The sequence below is a fragment of the Chiroxiphia lanceolata genome, chromosome 22 (genome assembly GCF_009829145.1).
Source record: "Chiroxiphia lanceolata isolate bChiLan1 chromosome 22, bChiLan1.pri, whole genome shotgun sequence".
In the NCBI taxonomy this organism is placed as follows: Eukaryota; Metazoa; Chordata; class Aves; order Passeriformes; family Pipridae; genus Chiroxiphia; species Chiroxiphia lanceolata.
The window spans coordinates 7986278-8011610 of NC_045658.1; the positions used below are offsets into that span (position 1 = coordinate 7986278).

Sequence of the window (25333 nt, forward strand, 5' to 3'; positions counted from 1 at the left end):
GGAGCCACCGGTGACCCCGCCCGACGCCCGTCGCTTTTGTCAGGAAAAGCCTTAAAGAGGGCGCGGCCGCGCGATGGCGGCGTTGAGGTGTGTTGTGTAGCCCTGCTGGGAGTGGGGGCTGTAGCGGTCCCCGGCGGCAGTCTTGGCGCCGGCAGCGCTGCTCCGGCCGCCTACGGGCTTAGCGAGAGCAGTGTTCGCCAGGCGGGCTCCGCGTGGGGCTGGAGAACCGCTGGGGACCGCGGCGAGCCCAGAAGCTCGCGCTCGGTCCCGCAGAGCGGCGAGTGGCGAGGCGGCAGCGCCCGCCCAGCAGAGGCTGCTGTGGCAGGGCTGTCCCTGCGGCGGCTGTTCCACCGAGCAAACGGAGTCCTTCCTGCCCTGGCCGTCTGCTTGGCTTTCCCTGGTCGATTTTTCAGGGGAACTGCCCGCTGCCCGCCGCCTCCGTGTCTCACTGGGTCCCCGTGTCCTCAGGGATGGCGGCAGTTACCGGTTCCGTTGCGACCCTGGCCTGTCCGGGTCCCGTTCCCAGCGCAGGTGTCAGGGCAGCTCACTCCCGCTCATCTGCGGCTCTGCGGGAAACCTCGCGAGCAGTTCCGCGGGAAATGCCCCGCGCGGGCAGCAGGGGGCGCTCGCCGGCCCGACCCGGGCAGCACGGGCGGTCCCGGGGCGCGCGGCCCGGACCGTGAGGGAGGCGCGGCTGAGGAGAGGAAGGAGGAGAGCAGACAAGTGCAGGTTTGTGGTTTCGATGAACTGGGGCACACTGTTAACTAATGGTGAGACTTCACTGTGGTTTTTATTCTGGGCACATGCTGGTGATGGTGGCTTGCGCTGAACTGTACCTGCTCAAAGACTTCTTCCAAGTACTTTGCTATACTTCTGTTGATCTGGACTTGAAGACTGCGACTTATTGTTTCTGTGGATAACCTGTGTATGCTTATCTTAAGTTTAAATTGTCCTGTTTGCATATATGTGTTTAGGAGAAAGTAGTCCTTTTTTCTTTTTTTTCTTTTAATTCTGGTCTGTTGATGTACATCCACACCAATAGTGCAAATAGCCCTGGATGTTATAATGAATGGATATAAAGGACAAAGTTGTCTTAAAAATGTCTTACACAGACTGTTGACTTCAATAGGACGAACTCCTGCAGTGACTCCATGGTGGAACATGAGGAATAATAGATGTTTGGCTTTTTTAGTTATTTATGCCTGAGAATTTTTGATCCAGGAAGAGGTCTTTCTGACATTCCCTGCAGATGTTACCCAGTGGTCCCTGTACTTCTATCAGCAGTCCAGGTTTTATTCCGTTAGATAATTTAGGAGTTAGTTCATGTGCATGTAATGCTACGGAATTTTTCTCTCTTACTGTTAAATAGCTTTACCTATGGCCTTTTTTCACTAAAACCCCACTGCCTTAAGTTTCCCATTGTTCTACTGATGAAAACGTTTGGTAATGGTGTCACAATAGTTTCTGTTCTGAGTGGAGGACAGAGGAAATTGAATTCTGCACGGACAGTTACATTCCTGTTTCTCACCTTTCTTTGCAACCACCTCACAGTTCCATAGGCATGTGTAAACCACTTTTTGCAATTTGCTAAGTGTCCCAAAGACTAACTTCTAAGTAATCTTGGACACTCTGATTGGTTAATACTAGTTAATTACAAGTTTGCTAAAAAAAGCCAGCTCGGGTAGTATTAAAAGATGCTTTAAACCTCTGTTGTACCCAGTTCTGGAGATGGATAGCAGACTGGTCTGTATTTAATAAATGAAATGTCTGAATTCTATGAAAAAAAGAATAGCATGGACTTTCATTCATGATACTACTTTTCATTCAAGGATTCTCTTTGCAGAGGGGAATCCTAGAGATACTGGATGTCCTTTGATTAAAGTTGTCCTATTTCTAGCTTGCTTTGCAGCCTATACCTTTTCACTGATCTCAGTCCCCTTGATGCTTCCTGTTTTCAACACTTAAATTTTTCAGTTGCTGCTTCTGTTTGTTTTGAGAGAAGAAAAGCATACGTGTAAGCAGCAGCTGGAGAAGAAAAAGGCAAAGTCTCTTTAGGAAGATAGAAAATTACAAAAGTAAAATTTCATACTGAAAGACTAAATGGAAACAATAGATATTTATTTTTAATATAAAATGTCAGCTAGAGCTCCTGTACAGTCATTCTTTAGATCGTTGTGATTTTTTTTTTTAAGCCCACTTCCATAAACAACAACTTTTTTTTTTTACTGTAGGTGCTGCTGTATTATTGCTTAATTGTACTTATTTCTGGTAGATGTTCTTGAGCAGGAAGCTTGGGGGGTTTTTTTCCATGCTTTCTGGTAAGCACATAAGGGGCCTCAGTCCCAGCCCAGGCGGTGCGAGAGTGACTGCCAGAGTGGCTTCTGGATGGTCAGACAGGGAAGTTTCCTTAACATACTCTATAAATAAACAATTTTATCAAAAGATCAGGCTATAGCATTTTACCTTTAATAGCTAAAAATGAGAGAACAAACCACAGCAAAAGGCACAAAGAAACAAGGAGCTGACTGCTAACCATTCTTTCCAATCCTGGTGAAGCCTACCATCCAAATATGACTGTAAAAGACTGCTGACTTCTAAGCTTACCAATACAAATACACAACAGCTATAGATGCGGACAATATTTAGTTATTTTTCAGGAGTTCCTGTTTGGTCCTGACAAACAAGATTTGGCCACAACAATCCACGAATCTCATCTTGGCAATGCAACACGGTTTGCCTGGAGATTGACTCAGTGGGCGTAGGGCCGCAGCGGTCTGTGCTGCAGTACATCAAATCACCCAGCACTGGCTCCTTCCACAGTCAGCCTATCTGATCTAATTTAATTACCTTACCTTGGTGTCTTTGCTAAGTAATTAATAAACTTTACCTTGTGCAAGGACCAGTTCAGAAGCCCCTATGAGGTAGGGTATAACAGCTCAAGTGGAGCACTATGCTATACTATTCACACGGCCTCTAATTGTTTTGAAGAGACACCTCAACCTGCAAAACACTGTGTGAATGCATCCAATAGTTGGCAGGCCACTTAGCTTTGTCATAAAGACAGCATCTATCTATGTAGTGAGATGAGCACAACAGAAAAATAGCACTGAAAAAGAAAAAACGTGGTAGACAAAGGTGAGTCTGTTCTTGTGAAGGATGAAGAGGGACTTCAGCAATGCTGCAGACCCTAACGCTGCACATAGGTAGATTCCAAGAAATTCTCCCAAACTGTCATTATGCTCAACACTACCCTTGTGTGAGATACTGTGCCTAAAGGGCATAAAAACACAGCTGAGCCAGTCAGCTGATAGCAAGCCCTCTGGCTCTGTAAGAAAGGAGATGGGATGCAACAGGGTAGACTGGGATTTGAGTCAGCTCCTCTGCTGATGTGCCCAGCATCCTGTTCCAGTGGAACACCTCTCGACACTGCCCTAAAAGCATACAATCTAACGGACTAAGTGAGCTCTGGGTATTTCACCACTAAAGCTTGGCTTCCTGATGACCAGTTTACATGCACAGTTCACATGCCTGAGAGCAAGAATGAACTCAGTTTGGGAGGACCGCATTACAATGTCTCTACAGCAGCAGGACGGATGTAACATTTCTGCAAGGCATTCAAATATTACAGAATGGATGGTAAAAAATAGATGTGGCTGTGGCCATTTCTGGGAAACAAAAGTGTGAACAACCAGCTATTTTTAATTTATCGAGTTCCATTCCAGTCTAAGCTGCTACAGACTGTGTCGATATTTGTGTCCTTTTTTGATCTCTTCCCTCACTCAGCTTATGCTTATGTGCTGAAAAAATCTGAGCACATGATTACCCCATCCAGGCAACATGCCTTTGAAATGGCTTTTTAATCTAGACTCTCCACTCCCTGACAGACTGAATTTTGCAGTATGTCTGTATTCGCTGTCTAGACACTTGAATATGCTAACCTCTAATTTAGCTCTCCTTTACTGACCCATGAATTTCCTCCCTGCTGTGGGTCTTCTGGCTAAACTGGAAATGCAACACACTCATTCTGCCCTATACCTGGCTGGTGCAACTGCATTCATACAAATTTGACCAGTGAAGTATGTACATGTTCCTCATTTACAGAAATGAGGAATCCTTACACTAAAAGTTTTGTAGCACTCTCCTAACCCTGGTCCCTTCTTTGCAGTCTCTAAACTCAAAGACCAGCATAGTCCTTTCCTGAAAGGGATACATCTGCGGAGACAAGGACATGATCTTGTAAGCAGAAATAAAGAATTTCATACCCAGTTATGCAGACAGAAAACAATGGAAGAGTCTGACTGAAATATGAAAGGGAATGCAACATACAGATGTATCCCAAAAGCAGCCATACTGCCTCAAATCCCAAGGTCCACCTAACCCAATATTGCCCTAGTATGGGGAAAAAAAAGGAGATAAATGTTTAGAGCAGTGGGCAACATCCTCTCAGTTCCCGGAAGTCTGATGCAAGGCACTTTCTCTATAGCCTTGTGGATTTTTCTCTGTGACTAGTTTTTGAATAAATGGCATTTGCAGCATTCAGAGATGTAATCAATGTACACAGACTAGAACTCACAAAAGCCATGCTGTATATCCACTTTTAGATAGTATGTTTGCGTCACAAACCACTTCCATATGCCTGAAGCATAAAAGATTTGCTATCTGTGTCAGTTTCTAGAGAGGGCTTAAGAGGCAAATTAGCATTATCCAATTGCTTTAAAGTCTTGTAGAGGGACAGTTCACACAAAGACTGAGTAATGGCTCCTGTTCCAAGCTGAAATTCATTATCAGGTCTGTACAGTTGTATAATACCCTAGCATTGTATGTAACCCTTGTAATGCAGGATTCTGCACTGCTAATTTCAGAATATCCTTAAACTCGTTGTCTCTGCCCCCTCCCTGCACACCTATGCTTCTCTATCCCACAGCAAGTACCACAGTATACCATACAGCATGCCCCATACAGTAAGAACAGAAGTATAAAGTTTGAAAGCTTATAATTTAGACAGTATGATTCTTCCACTTGTGTACCAGCACATCCGTTTACAACTCCTGCATCACAGTCTATGACTTGCTGTCAGTTCAGTGAGACTACAGCAATTCTAATGCGTCCCATATGTGTTGTGTTTTTCCCCTCAAATTAATATGCTCAAATTGATTTCCCTCACTTTAGGGTGATAGATGTTCAAAACTTATGTAACTAAGAATTTTATTCTCTACCTAGTTTGTTTACATTATCATAACACATACATCACTAGAGAAAGAGAGTACCGCCAGACTCCTTAACCTGAACATTCATATGTAGATTCACTCTCTCAGGCTATCACAAAATAAAGGTACCTGAATAAGATAAAATGCAACCATGTAAGGATTGCACACAGTTTAACTCCTACTGTGCACATCTTGATTCTGGTTGAGATAAAGACTGTGATTTTTGTGAAAGAGCCACAAGATAACTAATTTTGTTTGGAAGTCAGTATCCAAGCCAAAGCCAACGTGTTGAATTTAAAGAATTAATTAAATTCTTTTAAGGATCAGGACGTCTGAGACTCTGCTGTGGGAAACCTGGGGTGGAACCTGTGAGGAAATCTGGTTTGTCTGTGTCAGTGCGGGGGTGCAGCTGCAAAGGGGCCTTGGTTCCAGCTCAGGTAGTGTGACGTTAATCTATCAAATAATGATACAATTTAAGACTTCTCATGATGGAAAGATTTATTCACAGATCACCTTCTGCTTTGCTTTTTGCTAGATTTGCTTTCCCAAGCAAAGTCTTACTAAAGGGTTGATAAAGGCTACATTTGAAATAACTAGGGACAGAAGATCTTGGATCTGCAGAAGCAGCTCTGGAGTGCAGCAGAAGTGTATCCACACCACTCTCATTCACCTAACTAGTCCTGCAAAAACTAACACCACAGTATGCAACTTACACTTTGTTTACCTCTCTTCGGGAAAGCTTTTCCTTTCTAATGCTTGACCACAATTAACTTTTCTAGTCATTAACAAGGCCAAAAAGAGGAGTGTCTAAGCTACTCATTCCCTTTCAGGTAACCATACAAGGAGGTGTCAAAATCTGATGTGTTTTTAATGTCTGTTTATGAATGATATCTTTAATTCCAGAGCCTAATACTCGTTACCTGAGTGCCTATTTGTGCCTAATAATAAAACACTAATTTTTCGAGAACTCAAGTTCTACAGAACCTAACGATTTTGCCGGGGAGATAGATTAATCAACAATTGTCGTTTCAGGTCTTAGAATGAAGTAGCTGATAAATATTTTAAATATTTATTTAGAAATCTTTTAAGAAGTTGTTTCTAGTCCCCTTTCTCTAGTTAAGATTATATATATGTGATCTATAACCTTTACGAGATTTAGAGTAAAAACTAAGGTCATGCCTTTAATATCAGGTTGCCTTGAAACATTTCAAATTGAACATCTCAAAAATTGAGGCATGAGAATAGCTTTTCACTCTTACACATATGTGATATGAATTTGTACATATATCTACATGTGCGTGTACAAGACAGGTCTTAACTGCACTTGTGCATAGCAGCATTGGCTACAAGCAGATAAGAAGGGGGAAAAGCTGATGTGATCACAATAATTCTCAAGCTTTTACATACCATTTTGCAATCTTTTGCATCCCCCTTTTTTCCTTGGTGTTTGATTTACTAACTTCACCCACCAGCCTGGTGTATTTGGACAGAAAATAAGCTTACTCTTGTGCTTGTTCCCAACACCTACACAGTTCTTGTTTCAAGGCACTGAAAATACTGCAGAGTGAACTCCTGTGCATGGTTCATACTTCTGAACCTTGTGGCAGTTGGAATTTCCAGCTGTTGCCAGTGCAATTGGGTGGGAAAAGCAAAGCTGGGGATATATTAACTGGCTGTTAGTGGTAATCCTGACAGGCAGATACCTTTGCACATAATTACATTAAAATAAACTACTTGAATGCTTATATTCTTATGAGAGCACTCCTACATGACAAGCAGTTGATATTTTATGTGTATTGGTTCTACTGTGAAGTCTGTGGGGGAAAAAAAAAGATTTAAAGGTGAAGCAGTATTTATTAATACTGTAGGAATAATAATCTGCTTTTAGGGGTGAAAAACATGACACATAACCTTTTGAGTGCCTTGGTATGCTGTTCAGTATCCTCAAACCTCACATAAACACTACTAAGATTATAAAAATATAAATTAAGGAAACAGCCTGATTCTGTGTGTTTCCCCGCTCTTCCCCCTGCCTCCACAGGAAAACCTCCACCGAAAAATACTTTGTCCTCTAATATACCACATTGAACCATATCAAGTATTTTTTCAAACTCTTAGTACTTCTGTGTTGGAATTTAAGAAATTTACACAAGGGATAATTAAGCTGTGAAATTTCTTGGATTTAAGTACATTGCAGAATAATTCATGGGAATTTTAAGCAACTAAATAGCTTGAGTTTTTAGTACATATTTAATTACTTAAATTATATGGTGTTTGTTCTGTCATGAGTATCACCTTCTAAGTGTGAATGTCTTAGTCGAATATGTAACCTTTAGTCAGCTTGGAGGCATTTGATGTTTATATTTTTAGTAAGGATTTGTGGTAATGAGGTGGAGCTGTTGAAAGTAGATATGAACAGTAAAGTATGATCGAACTTAGTTTGCTGTTGAGCTTAAAATATGGAGAGAAAAAAAGTATTTCTGTTGCATGGCTGGAAATAGCTCTGCAGGGAGAGCAGTGTGAAAAAGTCTAGGTGGTGAGGCTGCACCTGCGTGGCCTGGGACATGGCCCAAACCCTAAATCCTCAACTCTAGAAATTACTGTCATCTTGAGGCTGCACTCTCTTCCACTCTCTGCAGGGTCACTGCGGGTTTGGGTGCTGGTATTTGTTGAGGGAAACGCCTTCTCTTCCTTCTGGGATCTGCTGAGTGTGTTTCTGGGCTCAGGGCAGAGCACACAGTCCCCAGTGAGTCCCTGCTGCAGCTTGTGTGACCTACTCATGCAGCCCACAGCATCTGCAGACTTTGCTGGGAAGGGGCTGGGAGGTGGCAGTGACAGGGGAGGTGGCCTTGGCATGGAAACGCCTCTCTTGTCCTGTTCCTGGATTGCTGTGTGTTTGTTCTCTCTCCATTGCCTGCGCTTCCTCCTTTGCCATTCCTACATGCTCATGAACACAGGAAAAATAATTTTCTTTGTAATTTAGCACCTGGGAATCCTATCCCTAATAAACTTTAGCATTTCCAGGAAGTCATAGGTACTTCTCTTTAAAATATAATGAGTTTGTCTTTGTTTTCTCCTTCTCTAATTGGTGCTTTCCATTCTAATAAACCAACACCCACAAACTATGCAGCCACATGATCTTTTCAGGTAATACAAATCGTCATTTCCAGTTCAATAGACTCAGTTAATTGTGCAAACCTGCAACACACCCATAAAGTAGCTATCAGGTTTGTTATGCAATGATGAATCATGAAGGAAATGTGGAGTGTAATTAAATATAGTGATGCAAAGATAGTAGTATGAAGCCAAAATCAAAGTATAAGTGATAATCATCTGTATTAAATGTTTGTTTCTGCATGTTGTTTTCAGAAATTACTTAAATTATAAGTTATCTGGCTGCTGCACACATGCTTGGCATATGTTTTGACAAGTTAAAAAATGACCTGCAAACCTGTAAATAAGCTGAACCAAATCTGCTATCAAAATAGTCTTTTGAGGAAGGAAAGGTATGTGGCTCAGTCTCAGACTTGGCATGCAGGCGCTTTCTAATTCTGGTATGATTTCCCAGGTATTCTGGTCTTGTTGGAACCAATAGTTTCAAAGTAAAGCCTCCATGAAGCTTTTGTTATTAAATGATTTCTAGTAATACAGGCCTTTTTTCCAAGTTACTTTGCTTTTCCACACTCTAGCAGGGAAAGATGCCGTCTGTATATTGATGGAGAACTTTAGGCTCACATAGAGGACAGGTTTTTTGCTGATGGGTTAATGATTTCTCTTAAATACTCTTTTTATAACTTTGAAAATAAGCGTCACACACGGAAATGCTCACATGCGGAGACCTGGCGGCACATTACTCTGTAAATATATTATTTTGTCTTTTTCCCAAGCTGCTCGCTGTATATGCGAGTATTTACTTATTTACTTGCCTAACATACACAACTAATGCCGATTCTAACCTCTGGCACAGTTGTGGTAAGTATGTTAAGAATCGTTTTTCTTGTCTGTCAGATGGTACTGTATTCCAGTGCAGCAGCTGACAGCAGTTCAGCAGCATTGTCTCCTGAGTCAGGTGGCTGGCTCCCAAAAGGCAGCCCACATTTCAATGGAAAAGAAAGATAATCCAGAAAGATGTGTAGTGAAAGTAACATCCTTTCTGAATCTTGTGTGTGCGTGTGAATATCGAGACAGTGCACTAACTGAAGTTCTGAATATGAGTCTTTTGTTTGGCTGTGAATCCAATTCCATCTGTGTGTGGGAATAAACATAACATGAGAAATGCCCTTATGGGTCAGACCAACAGTCCATCTAGACCAGTAATCGAACTCCTGTCGGAGCAATAGGAAAGTCTACTTTGAGGAAAGCTTGCAAGCCTAGTTGCTTTTGTGGTCCAATCCTCCTGTGCTCCCTCAGAAGCCACAGCTGTCCCTGCCTGGTCCTGTATTTTCTGGCTACAGATCAGTTTTTCCATGCATTTGTCTGGTCCCAGATTTCAACAGTCAGCAAGTCAGATGTTTTCAGACTTTTTAGTTTTCTTTCTGGGCAAATTTCCAGGAGTTGGTGGAGGATAGACTTTATGATTTAAGGCTTGGAGATTCTTAGAATGAGTTGATTATGGGTTATTTTAAAACAAACACACAGTCTAAGGAACGCGTGGCTTTAAGCAGTGTGTGTTTCAGTGAAGTCACCTACAAAGGTGCCCCTTCAGGGCAGTGCGAGCTCATGGTGGCTCTGAGGGACTGGTCCAGCATGGCCTGTGTCTCTGTGTCCAAGGAAGGAGGAGGAGGAAGAGGGCCTGCAGTATGGAAGCCAATCATCAGCCTATTATCTGTGACAGATCACTAGAGCCAACTGCTGAATCCCTAATAGATGGTGGACAAAAGGTGAAGGTTTCTCTGCCCCATTTCTAATGTGTTTTATTTCCATGTTTGCTAGTGGCTTCTGTTGGAAGCAGTGCACAGATATGGAATTGAGTAAGGTGTTCTGTGTTATATAAAACAAATCATGTTTGTTGTTAACCAAAATTTATAGTAGAACATTAGAACACATTGCCAGGTAGGTTTTTGAGTAGGCAACCCTACTGTAGGGTGCTCAAGAAGAATACTGTTGGCAAGCGTCCCAGGGATAGTGCCTTCCCTACCTGTTTGCTTGCTAAGGAATTGCTGGTGGTACCTGGCACATCTCCTAGTGCCCTTCAATACATACTTTGAAATTGCCATGCATAGTTAGGACAAATTAGACTCAGCCTAGTTAAGTGAGCTTATTTTAAGCTTTCCCTTTGACTCTCTGATGTTGCATGGATAGCGGAAGTCTCCACCTGTATTGGTCTGTAATTCACTTCAATACCAGGTGGCTGGGCCAGTCTGGAGCAGGGCTTTGCATCTTGCCTCAGAGCTCCAGGATGCTGTGATTCTCCAGGTATTTTTGCTATATGGCATTTTCAGAAGCCACTTTGCTTGTTTTAAAATGAAGATGCCTAAGAATATTCTATGCCATAAAAATTATGTTAAACATATTTAATAACTTTAATTTACAGTTTCTTGGAAATTACTGCAACTGTTCCATTGCTGTCCATACTTGAGAGAAGCTGGAGCAGCTTGCTTGTACATCAGATTCTGGTAGCTTGCATTTATTTTGTAAAGAAGATATCAACAAGGTTATTTGGCAAGTGAGCAGGAAGAAGTGTCACGAGAGTCATTATTTCTTGGTGTCAGAGTGAAAGGGTTGACTTGATAGTTTGTCCTGATAGCTGAGTAACTCTGAGTCACCTGAAGTAAGACTTGACTGCTGTAGTCAAGGTAGCTGGGATATCCCAGTCTGTGATCTTTTTTGTTGTCGTTGAAATCCTTTTCCCCTTGGGTGGGGGTGGGGAAGCAGTCTGTCAGGACTTTCCTCACATTACGATTAATTCACTTGGAATTCCTTAAGGGATGGCTTACACAGCTGGAGTACATCTGCCATCTGCCCAAAGTTCTGTAGAAATGAGCACATGCCACGGGAGTCGTGGTAGTATTGTCTCACAGTAGAAGTTGTGGCTTCATCTGCACTGCTATGTCTGGTAGTCTCCAGAGCAGGAACTGAAAACAAAATATTTGCTGTTCATGGTGTCTGCTTATGAGAGATTTTTTGTGACACCCTGGGGAATGCTTTGGAACGAAAAAGAATGGACTCCAGTGCTGCTTGTGGATGCAGTTACCTGCAGAGTGGAAAAGTGCTGGGCATCCTTTGTCTTGCACCAAGGAATTCAAGCAGAAAAGGTGACACGGGATCTGTCTTTGCATGCACCTCCAGGCATCCTTATTGCTGAGAAGTTGTAAGGAGTAAACTGATGAGAGAATGACAGCACAACATTGCAGGAGGATTTCTAAGCAAAAGGCAGAAAGCTGTTTGAAGCGTAGGGCATGCTGTGTTGAAGGTGAGAAGTCAAGGGCAAACAAAAGGAATGAGGAGGCAAGTAGGAGTCAGATGAGAGCAGAGGTTTGAGAAGATGAGTATGCCACTATGAAAGTTAGAAAACTAAAGGAGGAAATTGTCAGAAGAATTTCTGTGGTTGAAAAGACCATTTTATCAGCAGCAGCTGGATATGTGTAAAGGGGAGGACTTCCTCACAGTGAAGCAGTCCAGCATTAAAACCAGCAGCTCAGAGAGGTTGTGCAGTCCCTGCGCAACTTGGAGGGTTTCAAGACCAGACTGAATCAAGCCCTGAGCAACTTGGTCTGACCTAATAGCTGGTGATCCTTCCTGGAGAAGGATGTTGGACTAGAGACCTCCTGAGGTCTCTCCCACTGTAAATTGTCATACAATCCAATTTGTTCTAAGCACAAGAAAACAGAAAGCTTTAGGAGCACCTTTGACCAGCCTGCTCAAATTCCATTTTTCCAGATGTGACCCAACCCAGAATACATGTGCATTGTTTGCTTCTATGATACTTAAAACCAGCACAATGTTTAACTTTTCAAAAGTTCCCTTTTAAAAATGCTAGCATGATGAATTGCATGTATTATTGTAAGGGGTTTTTTATGGCAGATGAAGCTCTCTTAAAATTTCTTCCCAAATACAGGAAGAAGATATCTTCCCAAATAAGGAGCTAAGGGCAGAAAGTCCTGAACAGCTGCCGTGTTTAAAGACAATGAGTTTCCCAACTGCCAGACCCAGCTGCTGATAATGTGTCCCAGGAATTTGTTTGAACACTTAGTTTAACTTTTATTTTTTTTAGTCAGCTAGCTGTGGCATGGCTGAAGAAATGTTTATAAACATCTCAAGTTACCACGAAGTTGCAGGATTCTCTGTCTGGAAATAAGTCTGTTCAAACAGCCTGGATATCTGCATATGTGTAAGCCTGCAGACTCTTACTTGGACAAATAGTAGGAGAGAAAAGGACATTGTTCCCTTGGCTGTTGTTTGAGGTTGAGTCAGGAAGGGTGGAACAGAGTGAGCAGTTGGCCAAAGGTGAGAGTGCTGCTGAGCCCCTCCCGACAAAGGTTGGAGGCTCTTGGCACAGCAGCCTCTGGCCCTGGGGATGCTGGGGAGACTGAGCGCTTGCAAGACACAGCCCAGCATCTGACTCAGAGTTTGGAAGGGACTGGGCTGGTTGTAGTTGCTGCAGAGCAGTGCATTAGGCATGCTCAAATGGAAAGTGAAATAAAAAGCTGTATATGAAGTGATCTTTGTTTCTGAGATGTCAAAAGAGCTGAAATGCATTCTGGCAATCTGGGAGGGAAAAGGTTAAGCCACAATGCTGCATGTAGTGTCACAGTTACAACCTCACCTGGGCCTCTGGCCAACAAAGCCGGTATTTCAGGTTGGATTGGATTCAGAAGAGGCTACTCCTCTTCTTAAGTATGTTAGATCTGGCAGCTGTCTCTGAAGAAACTAGACTGCAAAAAAAAAAAAAAAAGAGAGAAAAGCTGAGCCTAGGTGTCACCTTCGATGCTGCTTTTCTGTGGAAACAGGGAATATGCAGCTGTACTTCTTCTGTGTTTAACTGACTGAGAGAGATCATGCTATGGGAATTCTTCAAGTCTGCTGCAAATTTGGCTTAGATGGGTTCCAGGGCACTGCCAGCCTTCTGAGGACCCTCACTCCAGTTCTATCAGAGGGGACAGTCCACAGGTGCTTTGTGTTGGTAGGAGTGCTGAGCAGTCTGCCCACAGTCTTTTGCAAAGGATTACTCCAGTCTCATACTACCTGTAACCTCGCAATTCTTACTTTCATTTGGCTAGGTTCTTGCAGTACTGTGTATTTAAAGCACCATTATAAGTAGTTAGAGAAATTTCCTTCAGTACAGTAAGCCTTTGTGGGTAGGAGGGCAGCTTGTATCTTACCTGTAGTGAAGCTGTTCTCTAAAACTCACATTAGAGAATTTCTTAAGTACTGAAATTTCCAGTTATGATTGATCCTGTCTCACCAGCAGTCCTCTCCTGTGGTCACCTGTTGATTGTCCTTGCTGAAAGATTAGTTTTTCCCAGTGGTAAAACTACTACCTCAGACATTGGCCCAGGTTATGAAGTGGGAGCTGTTAAGAGGCTCTGATGTAAGTGGTGGTTGTGATTTTTCCATATCAGAGAGAGGCATTGGAGCCAAGGGGATCACTTAGAGTACAGTGGGTGTTGGCCTTTTTGGCTGAAAGTGATGGGGAATTGCACAAAGGAAGTTTGATAACCAGGTTAGCTCTCTCTCTGTGAGGAAAGAAAACAACTTAGTATTTGCTGAATTCTAACATAAACATTTATGTTATCTATTACATGTAGGGCTTTTTTTTTTTTTTTTTACATCCTTCTTTAAGGAAGTTGGTATTGAGACCTCGCTTAGGCAAGACACAGAAATAGATGTATTCTTTTTTTTGGTCCAAAATATCTACTCCTGTATTGCTACTAGCAATGGAGAGACTACCTCTTTCTGTTCTTATGCAATTACTGCCATTATTCCTTGTGGTGCTGTTAGGAATTTAGAGCAGTTACTTGCATTGAGCTCAGCACAAAACTTCTGGAGTTGTCACAGCAGGCAGTTCAAGTTTGCTTTGCAGCTTTCCCTTGCTGTGATGAATGTGTTAAATTTCAGAAATGTCCTTATGTCGTGGACTCTTTTGTAGTTAGTCTTCCATAGAATCAGTAAGGTGATTTCCATCACTTGAGCCTCCGCTTGCCAGGTGTTTCTTATCATACCAAAATATGTGCAGTGCTTGCCGTGTGCAAACTTGTGTCTGAGTGTGTTCAATCAGAAGAAAAGGAAAAAACCCTTTGTGGCTGATTCCTCTGCTTGGAATGCTGAGAGGGAAAGCTGGAACGCTTACTGAGCCACTAGTGGTTCTGGTGACAAACCATTTCTGCTTCTTACTGAGCTAAGAGACTAAGGAAATGGAGAAGTTCTGTAAGGAATAATCAGTGTGAGGTTAATGTGTCATCTGTTGTTTTGTTGAAAGTTGACATGGCAAGGTGTGCTTCTAATATTTGCCTCCTCCAGTGCTTCCTAAATTGCATTCACGCCTATAAAGGACCAGCAGTGCAAAGATCCTGAGCTGATTTTTATGAAGCTGAAACACTGTCAGGCTAACTGTCTGCATCCTTAAGGATAAGAAAATGGAAGTCCACAAAGCTGCTGTTGAGGAAGAGAAACAGATTTACACAAACACGAAGCAAAAATTGGAGACGATCAGTGATGGAGAGCCTAGAGTTGCCCTGTCTGAACAGGAGGTGATGCAAATGACCCAGTGTGTACTGATCAGAGGAGAATTCATAGGTCAGCTGTTTGCCCTTCTCCCTTGTTAGTCTGCTCTCACAGCCTTGTCGCAAACACCAGATATTAGGGCTTTGTAGAAGCTGTAGCTTCATTCGTGACTGAGAGGATGTTGAGAACCACTGATGTCTCTCAGCCAAGATGTCAGTGCCTGTCTGAAAGAGTATGTGCAGTGCTCTAGTGAGGGTGCTTTGTTCAGTAGGGTAAGAAACTGAGATTTTTACCCATTAATATTTGTTCTTTTTTTATTTAAGCTTCTTGACCACTCTCATGTAACTGTATAAATTGTAGAAGCTAGAGAAGCATTAATCTGGGTCTGCTGTCCAAATATGCACAATTTCCCAGCTGCATAGATAACAGCAGGTTCTTTTTCTTGATTGAACATGCTAATTCCTTTTATTTCCACGACAGATCTAAGAGATCTGTGCCTGTGTTGTTGAAAAGGTAACTCTCTGGGCTTACTGGAGCTGGTGAGTAAAACAGCGCAGCTTGCCTTGCATCCTGGTCTTGTAGGCTTTCAAGTATTTAGCTTTAAAATAAGTAAGTGCGTGTTTATGTTCGAATTCAGCAAATACTAAGGTGTTTTCTGCCAGGCATCTTTTATGAAAGCTGCTTGCAATTTGGAGTTAAATTTTTAGTAATTAGAAGTTTAAAATCTCATTATGTTTTGTATGGAGAAGAAAAGAGGAGTATTCTTGGGTCCAGAGAAGGCTTTTCTGCTTTTGGCAGACTAACCATGAAAGGAGGAAGAAGATGCTTCTCCGCTTCGAAGTGCAAGCGGTAAGTCGTTTGCCGTCTGCAATATACCTTGAATTCTACATTTGGTTTGGAACTGGAGCTGAATAGGAAGAATAATTGGAAAGAAAGAAGCTGGGGTAGAATTAACAATTCTTTGCTAATATTTGTGGGTTTGAAGCAGTGGTAGAAGCAGCTTCAGCTTCTACTGTTAATCCGCAACGCCTTACTGCTTGAAGAAGCAGCTTTCAGAAACATCTCTCAAGGTGGTAGGTTTTGAAGTTTGCCTTTCTACAGAAGGACTGTCTAAGCCAGTGAAGGCTGCGTAATTGGAAAAGTGCTGTTTGTAATTTGGTGGATTTCATGAGGGATTGGAAATTAATTCTGCAGATGCAAAGCGTCTATAGGAAACATAAGACTAGACTGCTTGACTTAGACACTCTAAATGTCTTCAGGTGAAGATTAGCTGGATAAATATCCAATGCAGAATGCATCTGTTTTAATGGACAGAGGTATGTAAACACAGAGGAGCACAGATCAGGAGCACTAGTTGATTGGGGTACACGTTGCTCCAATGGCATTGACGGGATCTAGTAGGGCCGTAGTCAGCATCACAGATGTGCTTGTATTATGTGCTCAGTTTGGGAGACACTGGCTTTTCATGGAAGAACATGAGGAGGAGGGTTACACAAACCTGTAGGAGATGCCAAGTTTCTTTTGTTGTGACTCACGAAGGCAGTGGCAGCCTGTACTTGCTGCTCCCTGACTAATGCAGGGGTTATTCCAGAGCATTCAAAGAATATTGGAGGTTACTAGTTCAAAGGTTTTATGCATTACATCATTTTGTTGCAATGACTGACTCATTTGGTCAGTTTATTTGGTAAGTAGGCAGTGGTAAGTGAGGGAACTATAACAGGGTATACCTGCATTGGCTCAGCTGACAACACAGTTTGCTCTCTGTTCTAATTACTTATTGATAAGATTTATCTCCTTTCCCAGAGGCAGAGGAGGATAGCAGTAGTTGCAGGCAAGTCCGTGAGTCTCAAATAGAAAATCTCTTGGGCGAGGGGGGTAGTACTTATTTTGTAGTTAAAAAAAAAAATTCCATTATTTCCCAAAATCTCATTTTACATGGCTTTGTGTACAGGAAGCAATATCTGTTGCCTGTAAAGCAGCATGTTGTCAGTTGCATGGAAAGGGAAAAGGACAACCTAGAAGAATTAATCTTTAGGTGTAACACGCACACTCTGGGGCACATTTGTCCCTAAAAATCTCAAATTTTTCTGAGCACAAAATCGGCATAGCATTGTCCAGCTAAGACAGTTAAGGACACTTCTAATGTCTTATTTTCCCCTAGCTACTGAAGTATTTAATGAGTCTGTCAGTAGCATCAGGAACAGAACGTTGCCTGTCTTAGTAAGGAACACCTGCATCATCAGGAAGACAGTTACCTGGACATATGTTGCTAAAGGATGGGATTCTCATAGAGGGAAAGCATGCCTAAAGAAGTAGGAGAATGATACTGTGTTGTATTCCTCCAAATAATTTATAAATATATTCACTTTCTCTTATATTCTAATTAGCTATCATATAAGTACTCAGAATGATGAAACTGAATGTTTGCAGATTTTCAGTAAGACTTTGAAAGAAATAGTATATAATACAAAGTGGGGTTTTTTTTGTCTCGGGCAGAACTCTTTATGTAGAATATAGCTCCATGTTGTGAGTTTGTTGTGCATTCCCACATAGGGGACAACAGACTGTAGACATAAATAAAACCATCCGAAAAGGACTTTTATTTATTTATTTATTTAATTATAAGCTTGCCCATGACGATACTACGAGCAAATAAGTTTGCTAATGCAAGGTGGCAGATCTCAAAGGGTTCAAGACTCAGGACAGATAGCTATCTCTCTTCCATACTCCTTAATGTGTTAAATCAAGAGGAATACTCCCTATTCTGAAGCAAAAAGAAACTGCCTTACTTTTAGGTTTCATTAGGACCTGATGAACTGAGTTTGATTTTGACACATAAAAATATTCCAAATGGAAAATCTTTTTATTGCATTATGTATATTACTTGGCATGTTTCTCTAGATTGCAATAAAGACAGCATCTCAGCAAAGCAACTATAGTTTGGAGCCTGTTGTAGTGGGGGAATATTAGGTAATATAATATTGTTTCTAAAAGGGTTTAGGCTAATGAGCTGGAATACATTTAACTGGTGGGCTCTTTTCAGTCAGGAGTGGTGGACTTCACTGTTCATAAGACCCACCAAAGTGACGATGATTTTTCAGGCGTAGTGACATTTGTTATGAGCGTATCTGTGTTCAAACTTGCTCACCTTTGAGGATCCTGTCCACTGCTCCTGCACAGGAATTGCCTTGCAGGGTGCAGAACTGCATTAATTCATGTGTCATGTATACACTTCTGTGGGCACATGTTCTCATGTCACCTTTGGTGTCTTCATGAGTGAGTGGAGTTAGGCCTTTGTGAAAAGGGAGGGTAGAGAGAAGATTGACAATCTAGGGTCACCTGTATTAGCAGAAAATCAGGCAAGTTAGCTTCCTTCAGATGCAATGTGGTATTAGAACTATTTTAATGTGGATTAAAGGAATTGATTTGGTTTGAACTGATATTACCAAGATGCTGTTAAGGAGTTGTGGGCATTTTAGAGGCTTATCTTATCTACTTGCCTCAGGACCCATCATGCCTTTTGTTGTGTACCCATTAGCTGAAGTAGTCAAAGTCCCTGACCTCTTTGATTTGCAGTCCTTCAGCTTAGACTGTGATTTAGAAAGCTACTTTCCCTGCATGATTTTAGCTTTTGTCAGTCACAAGATCTTTCTCTCAATGTGGAGAGAAATGCTGTTGCAACTGGAGCCCAAAGCTAATTAATATACGGTTATCTGTTTCTTGCACTCTGAAAGCACTCACACAAGCAAGTTTCTCCTGCTGCAGTTTACCCCACTCCTTCTAGAAAATACCCTTTTAAAAAAAGTCTTTGTCTTCTGATTTCTGTAGTAACACAGAAGAGTGAGTCGTTTATTGCTGAAGGATTGGAACATAAGTAGTGTTTCCTTTTATGACAGGAAAGTCCTCCCAGTTGCAAAAGTTGGGGTGAAATGATGAACATTTTTCGAGGAAGGAATATTGAAGCGTCTGCAGATAGTATTGAACACTAGTTTTGAACAGAAACGTGCACACGGATCCTGCCTGTGTGGTAACAACCATCATGAAATGGGAGACTATTGACTCTATGTTCACCTAAAGTGAAAACCTGTGTGCTGTTCTTGCAATGAGCTGTGAGAACATCTTGAAGTGTTCACTAAAACATCACTAACAAATGTAAACTTTCCCTGAGTCCAGTGTCGATTTTCAGGATTTTTTTTTATTCCTTCCCTCTTCCTTTGTCAGTTGTGTGAATACCTTTATGGTTAAGAACATGTCTTTGCTGTCTAATTTTCTCTTGTTCAAGATTGGCAGGAGCTTTGGGAAACAGTAGAGAAGTAGAGAAGGATGTAGAGATTTCAGTGAGACTAGGGAAGCACAAATTGTCACTGTCAAGGGGAACGGTGGGGAGAAGCATCCCTGTTTGATGTACAGCAGAGATCAGATGCTGTGTCCAGATTGAGAAGCAGACATCTCGAGTTCCTGCTTCTCCAGTCATCCAGGTCAGAACAGAGCATGATCTGTCTACCTGGTGGTGCACATACTCCTTTTCTGTCTATGGAAATGAAGCAGAGATGGAAATTAATTGCTAGCACATGCCAAACTCTTCCTTCAATGTAGGGTCAAGTCATGGCTGGAGCAAACATGCATTGAGACTGAGCCTGTTACAGACTTTGCTTAAACAGAGTTTAAAAAAAGGCTCTTTAGGCTGCCTTGTAGACAGCATGGGAAGGAAAAAAAGTGATTAATATTTGTGAAAAAGTTTTTGTGAACGTTCTGTCTTTTGTATATTCTTGCTTTTATTGCCTAGATGTCTAAGCAGGAAGAGAGAATTCACTGTTAACATTGTGATTGAGGATATTGCATAAATGTGGATATCAGGGAACAATTTGTGGCTTTTTCAATTGTTTGTGATGTCTGTTTTTAATGTGGGAATGCTTGAATTGTCTGCTTTCTCCTTTCAGGGACCATTGAGCTTTTTCTTCCATTAGCTGGTGGAGAGGAGTATAGGTAATTTACTTTCAGCAAAGGGTGACCTAGCATATCAAATGACTGTTAAGCACTGAATGTGCTTGAAGAGGGGGAGGAAAAATAAAGAGCTTTGGTTTGGTTTGGATCATTCTCAGACTTTATTTTCTGGCTCATTTTCTGAGTTTATTCCTTGACTTGGTTTATCAGAGACATGTTCCCAAAAGCTTGCTGTCTAACCAGACACAGTGACGCAGAGGTAGGCATTGTTGCTTCAAGGCTGTGATTTTTGATGAACAAATATTTCTTGCCTAAAAGGAAGACAATAACCTAAACATGAAGCATTTTGGTAGCAATTTTGCATTATGCTTTTGTCACTAGTACAGGAAGTGCCTGAGGGGAAGACAAGGCTTTTCCTGGACTTTCCTGTTTTGTGCTTCCTGTGGTCAACTTAAAATACAGTCCCAAATTATGTTTAGAAAGTTTTTAAAGAGGCAAGGTTAGCAAGAAATTACTTTGAACTTTACATAGGTGGTTGAGAATCAGTGCTCTACATTTCTGTGTTATTGCTACCTCAGTGAAACTCCTGGCTTCTTTTTGGGAACAGGGAATTTCATTGTGAAGAGCAAACTGATAACCATTATTGTTTGACAGAACTTAAAAGCTTTAGTCCCAGGCCGTGGTTGGATATGCAGGAGCTGTGCAAGCTTGATCCAACAGGCACTTCTGCCAACATTGTGCCAGAGTTGGCACGCACAGCTGTGAACCAGCAGCTTGGAGAGCTGGCCATGCTGTTGGACCCGTGTGCTGTGAAAGAAAAGCAGTGAGATGGTAGAATTTGTGTCATCGTGTACCAATTGTATATCCCTGCAGTTCTTCCCTTTGAATTTCTGCAGGTTTATGAACACACTTCTCTGCAGGTACAGACCTCGTGGGATGGGCAATGCAGAGTGAAGCATCAGATGCGTTTCTCAGGTAAGGGTGAGGGCAGTGTGGGTGAACAGGCTCTGGTCTAGTCTTGACTGCAAGTTCTGCGGAGTCACCTGAAAGTGAAGGCCAAGCCAGTCTCGGTCTCTAGCACCGCACTGTGGTATGCAGGACTCGGCGTATTGGAGCTGCTCAAGCATTCCCTTTCCTGCTCATTCATTTTGAGTCTAATGCTTTGGGCTCTCGGTTGCTGCAAACCACAAATGCTAAGGGATGGCTTTTCTACAATCTATGTAATTTCTGAAGAGCTGATTGACAAGGTGGTTGGTATTTTCTATGTCATAATGTGTGCTCCAACTCACATTGCTTATTTTCAGTTCAGTTTGCCTCCAGCTGCAAACATGCCTATGAGAGTATGAAGGTATATTTCAAAGGCATTGCTAATCCCTCATATATAGCTGTAATTGTAGCAGCTACTTTTTAAAACAGACATTCTCTGGCGATTTGTGCCAAAAGTGTAACCAGACTTGGCTGTTATACTATTAAACACCAGGGTATTTTATCAAAACCGTCACAATTTACTGCCATTGTGCTGTGGTTACTAAAAGTAAGTAAAAACATACTGTAGTAGTATCATAGTATGAACCTAGATTCCACAAACTTCAGAATCTGGAGCGCTACATTCCTCCTCTGTGGTTCCTAACCATCTTTTTACTAACTGAAAAATTAATTCAAGTGTAGTTTTACTCTGATTTCATCATAGCAGAGGGGAATGGCCCCTTAATGGTTTCTGACAGATTAATAAAGAGTTTCCTTACTGCTGATAAGAAGTAATCCTCATATGAAAACCACTACAGAATCTGTTTTATAGTTGTGCCCATGTCCTTCTGACCTCTTCTGTGAATGCATGAATAATAAAATTAACTTCTCAGCACACAGAATAGCCATGATTGAGGAACAGCCTTTCATTTCCAGATTCCACCTACATACTATCACAAACCACTTACTATAAAGAACAGGCATTAAAGGATGAACAGGAGTAAAGCTCTAGGAAATATGAAATTTACTTTTAGCTTGCTTAGAGTGTGCATTGCAGTAAATAACTGTAGCACATGTCTAGGAATTATATACTGTTTGGATGATGTTCATTTTATAGCAGTACTTAGCATCCAGAAAGAAGTTTAACATAGATATGCCTTTATTAGTACTCAGTTAAGTTTCTGAGGGAAAAAAAGCCCAAATAAAAAACCTCAAACAAACAAAAAACCAAACCAACCAACAGAACATAAAACCAAACAAAACCCCAAACCGAGCTCATAAGGTGCCTGAAAGCCCTTTACCAGGTGTAGGTAGTATTTTAAAAATATTTTGCCATATTCATTCCTAGGTGTCAGCAACTGATAGATAATATTCATTTTTGTAATAAATAATTTTGAGTGTTTATGCTTGTAAACATAACAGTGTGGGGGTTTATTTATTGGTCTAACATCAGATAACTGTTATTTGCATTCAAGTGTGTGGCAATAGGCTGTTGGAAATATGTCCATCATGTGTGTATAAAAGTAAATATGGCCAGTGAAACAGTGTGTGTGTTTGTCTTCAGCACGCTGAGCCTCACCTCTCTCCTTATCATAATATATTTTTAATCAGTCGACAACAGTGCTTGTGTCACAAAGTAATCAGTCTTAGAAATAGTTTTGGTCTTGAAGGAATCCTGACAAAAGACTCTGAGGTCCACATAGATAGTTTGGAATATGAGTCACTTCCTAATTCTCTGACTCATCCCCATAGATGAACAATTTTATTGACTTCTAAATAATTGCTTATGAATCATCTGAAGGACTGTAAAGGAAGATGTATGGCAATCATTTTCATGCTGGTGCTTTTCTCTGACTGTGGTAGGATATTAGTGAATTGTAATCAAGGGAGAAGAGCAGTTGCATGAACATCTACAGGAGCACTGGGACCTCACAGAGAGTAGAATTCGTACAAAACCTGAAATTTCTTTGCTCTCTTTTTCTTGTTAGATTTTTTTGTCTTTGTGTTACCTTTTTATGTTAGCATTTCTTTCCTTGAATCATTAGACTGTTATTCACGTCTCGATTATTACATCTTAGTCCACAATTTGACCCTGTAAAACTTGTACACTTTCTTACGTCTTAACAGCAGTCTCAGCACAACAGAGTCCAGGCTGCACACCTAGGCTTTGGATCAGAGCCTGAATTTCCAGAGAGCTAGAAGTGGGATCCCTACTGCACTCTTCATTTTAATGGTGTCTGCACTGTAAGATGAGCATGAGATCTCTGTGCTCTGTGGAGGTGGGGTTTCTTCTTTACAAAATACATTTGTTTGTCTGTGCTGCTACTCATGCATGCTCTCAAATTTCCCTTCTGAGAAGGTTCAAAAGATGAGGGGCAGTGTCCTGATGGAGCACAGCTCATTTCTGACCACCTGTTTTTGTGAGAGCATGAGCCACTCCTGTTTACTTGGTGTCATTAAGCTGTAACATTCAGCTCTGAAAAGCTGTATTTACAGTCAGCCAAATGAAACACACGTATAAGTATATAAAGCAGAGGGCTCGTCCCTGTGGCTTTTCGAATAAAATATGGTAGTATCTTCTAAAAACCACTGTGGATGTTTGTTCCTGTTTAAATTCTGTGTTAGCCAGGAGACTGAGATACATGCAATTCTTGAGTAAAATGGCAGATATCCAATGTTCCAAGAAATCTTACTGACAAATTTTTTATTGTGTCATGGTCTTATCTGAGTCACTTTGAAGAGAAATGAAATATCTTTCGTGTTGTACGTTATCTGTGGTGACACTATGAGCAAGATTCTAAATCTGCTTGTATTATCTCTGTGACAGGAGGTCAGTACTTTTTTTACACATTACGAATTTATGAATGCAGTACCGTAATAGCCCTGTCGCATCTCAGTTACAAAATAAAACTGAGAACGATTTGGTGGAATTAGAATGGAATACAGTAATATAATAATAGTAATATAGTAATATTAGTAATATAATAGCACTCTGTATCCTATTACCCATTTGCAAGTCATCAGTGATCGTGTTTCAGTCTGCAAATATAACTTAAAATGCTGTTTGGCTAGGATAGTATGTGATATAAGATAGTTTGTATAGGAAAATGTTTTCTTTGCTTACATGACGGTATTACCGTGGGAATGAAAATCCTACTGACTTGACAAAATATACCCACAGTCATATATGAACTTGGAGATTATTTGAAGACTTCTGACCATTTTGAAGTGAAAAGCGTAGTCTGTCTGATCCAGTCTGGTCTGTAAAAACTTGATCTTTGCTTAGTCACTTAGAGGAGTCAGGACTTCACTGGTACAGGTTGCTGTGAATGACAAAGCTCTTATCCAGTGACTAGAAGAGTACTTGTGGCCGGAATAGCTGGCCCGGGAATGTTCCCGTCAGCTTTGTGAGGAGGAGTTATGAGTCATCTCCAGGGATTTTCTGTGCATCACTGAGTTATGTGGCTGACTGTTTATAGACTGGACAGTTTTCGAGAAATCTGTGCTTCTCCAGTCAAATCCTGCTGCTGCCTTAGGTCAATGATAGATTTTGTAGTTTCTTTGAGGAGTCTGGGGGTCATCTTGTAAGAATGTACAGGTTGCTCATCCCATGCTTTTAACCAGCTATAGAACAAGTACTATTTACTTTGTGTGAGCAGAAGGTGGAAGGTTTGGTCTGCTCCATTAGCTGTGGTGGTGGTTTTTTGTCATTCCCAAACTTCCCTCCCTTCTCCCCAATTTGGGATTTCCCTGTGTATTCTGGAAAAGATCTGGTGTTTTGGTTTTGAGGTTATAGTCTTTCAGGAAGCTGAAATCTCCCAGACTCTGCAGGCACACCAGTCTCTTCAGGTCCTAGAGTTATTGTTGAACCTGTGAACTGCATGCTGTGCTCAGGAAGAGAAAAAGCAGGAAGGATTTGCCTGTCTAAATATAAACTTCTGCTTTGGAACTGGTTATCTTGGTTTTCTCATCAGTCAGTGGAGAAAAACAGATGTTGCTGGGGTATGACCTACCCCATCCAAGGCAGTGTCTCAACAGTCATCTGGCTGTTGGACCTTCAGAAACAATGTGGTCCAAATTTCATCAAAGCAGGACTTATTCATGCCAGGGCTAAATAATCCATGTTTTCTTTACAGGCTCAAAGCATCTTTGCCATTAGTTGAAAATTACATTATGTTTATTTGACCCATGTGTATTTCTTGACAATAATAGCTTGATTGCTATTGTGACAGATTTTCATTGTGTAATCTGTTGTTTCTTTCCCTGTGTTAATTGAACAGAGAAAGAAAATATGCATAGGTTAAAGAAGATTTTGGCTATTTTTAATGGCGTAGGTGGCCAAGTGTCTGTCTGCATGCACTCATACTTCATCAGCTGAGAACAAAACTGCAGGTTATCTGTTCATAAAAAGTCAAGAATAGCAGTCTCATTCCTGTTAAACAGTTGTTCTTATTTTAACCTTGTGCTGGCAGAGTGCAGTTTCTGAAGGACTCTGAATCTGAGTAGGGTCTTCACCACTTCAAGCAGAGAGTTTTGTGTTACAGGAAACTCTG

At 41.4% G+C, this 25333-nt stretch overlaps 1 protein-coding gene across 9 annotated transcripts in view; it reads left to right on the forward strand.

The window, feature by feature from the left end:
• Positions 1–5: 5 nt before the first annotated feature.
• The window catches only part of SLC45A1 (solute carrier family 45 member 1), a 59285-nt gene continuing 33957 nt past the window's right edge, over positions 6–25333 (forward strand). For 3 of the 9 annotated variants that reach the window (XM_032708769.1, XM_032708775.1, XM_032708783.1), the window contains exons 1-3: positions 610–729; positions 20735–20789; positions 22908–23059. The gene's annotated coding sequence lies outside the window, so the exon portion shown is untranslated. Of the gene's footprint in view, positions 88–609; positions 771–20731; positions 20790–22907; positions 23060–25333 lie in introns of those variants that run through there. The other 6 variants (XM_032708772.1, XM_032708777.1, XM_032708770.1 and 3 more) reach the window with 5 other exon arrangements.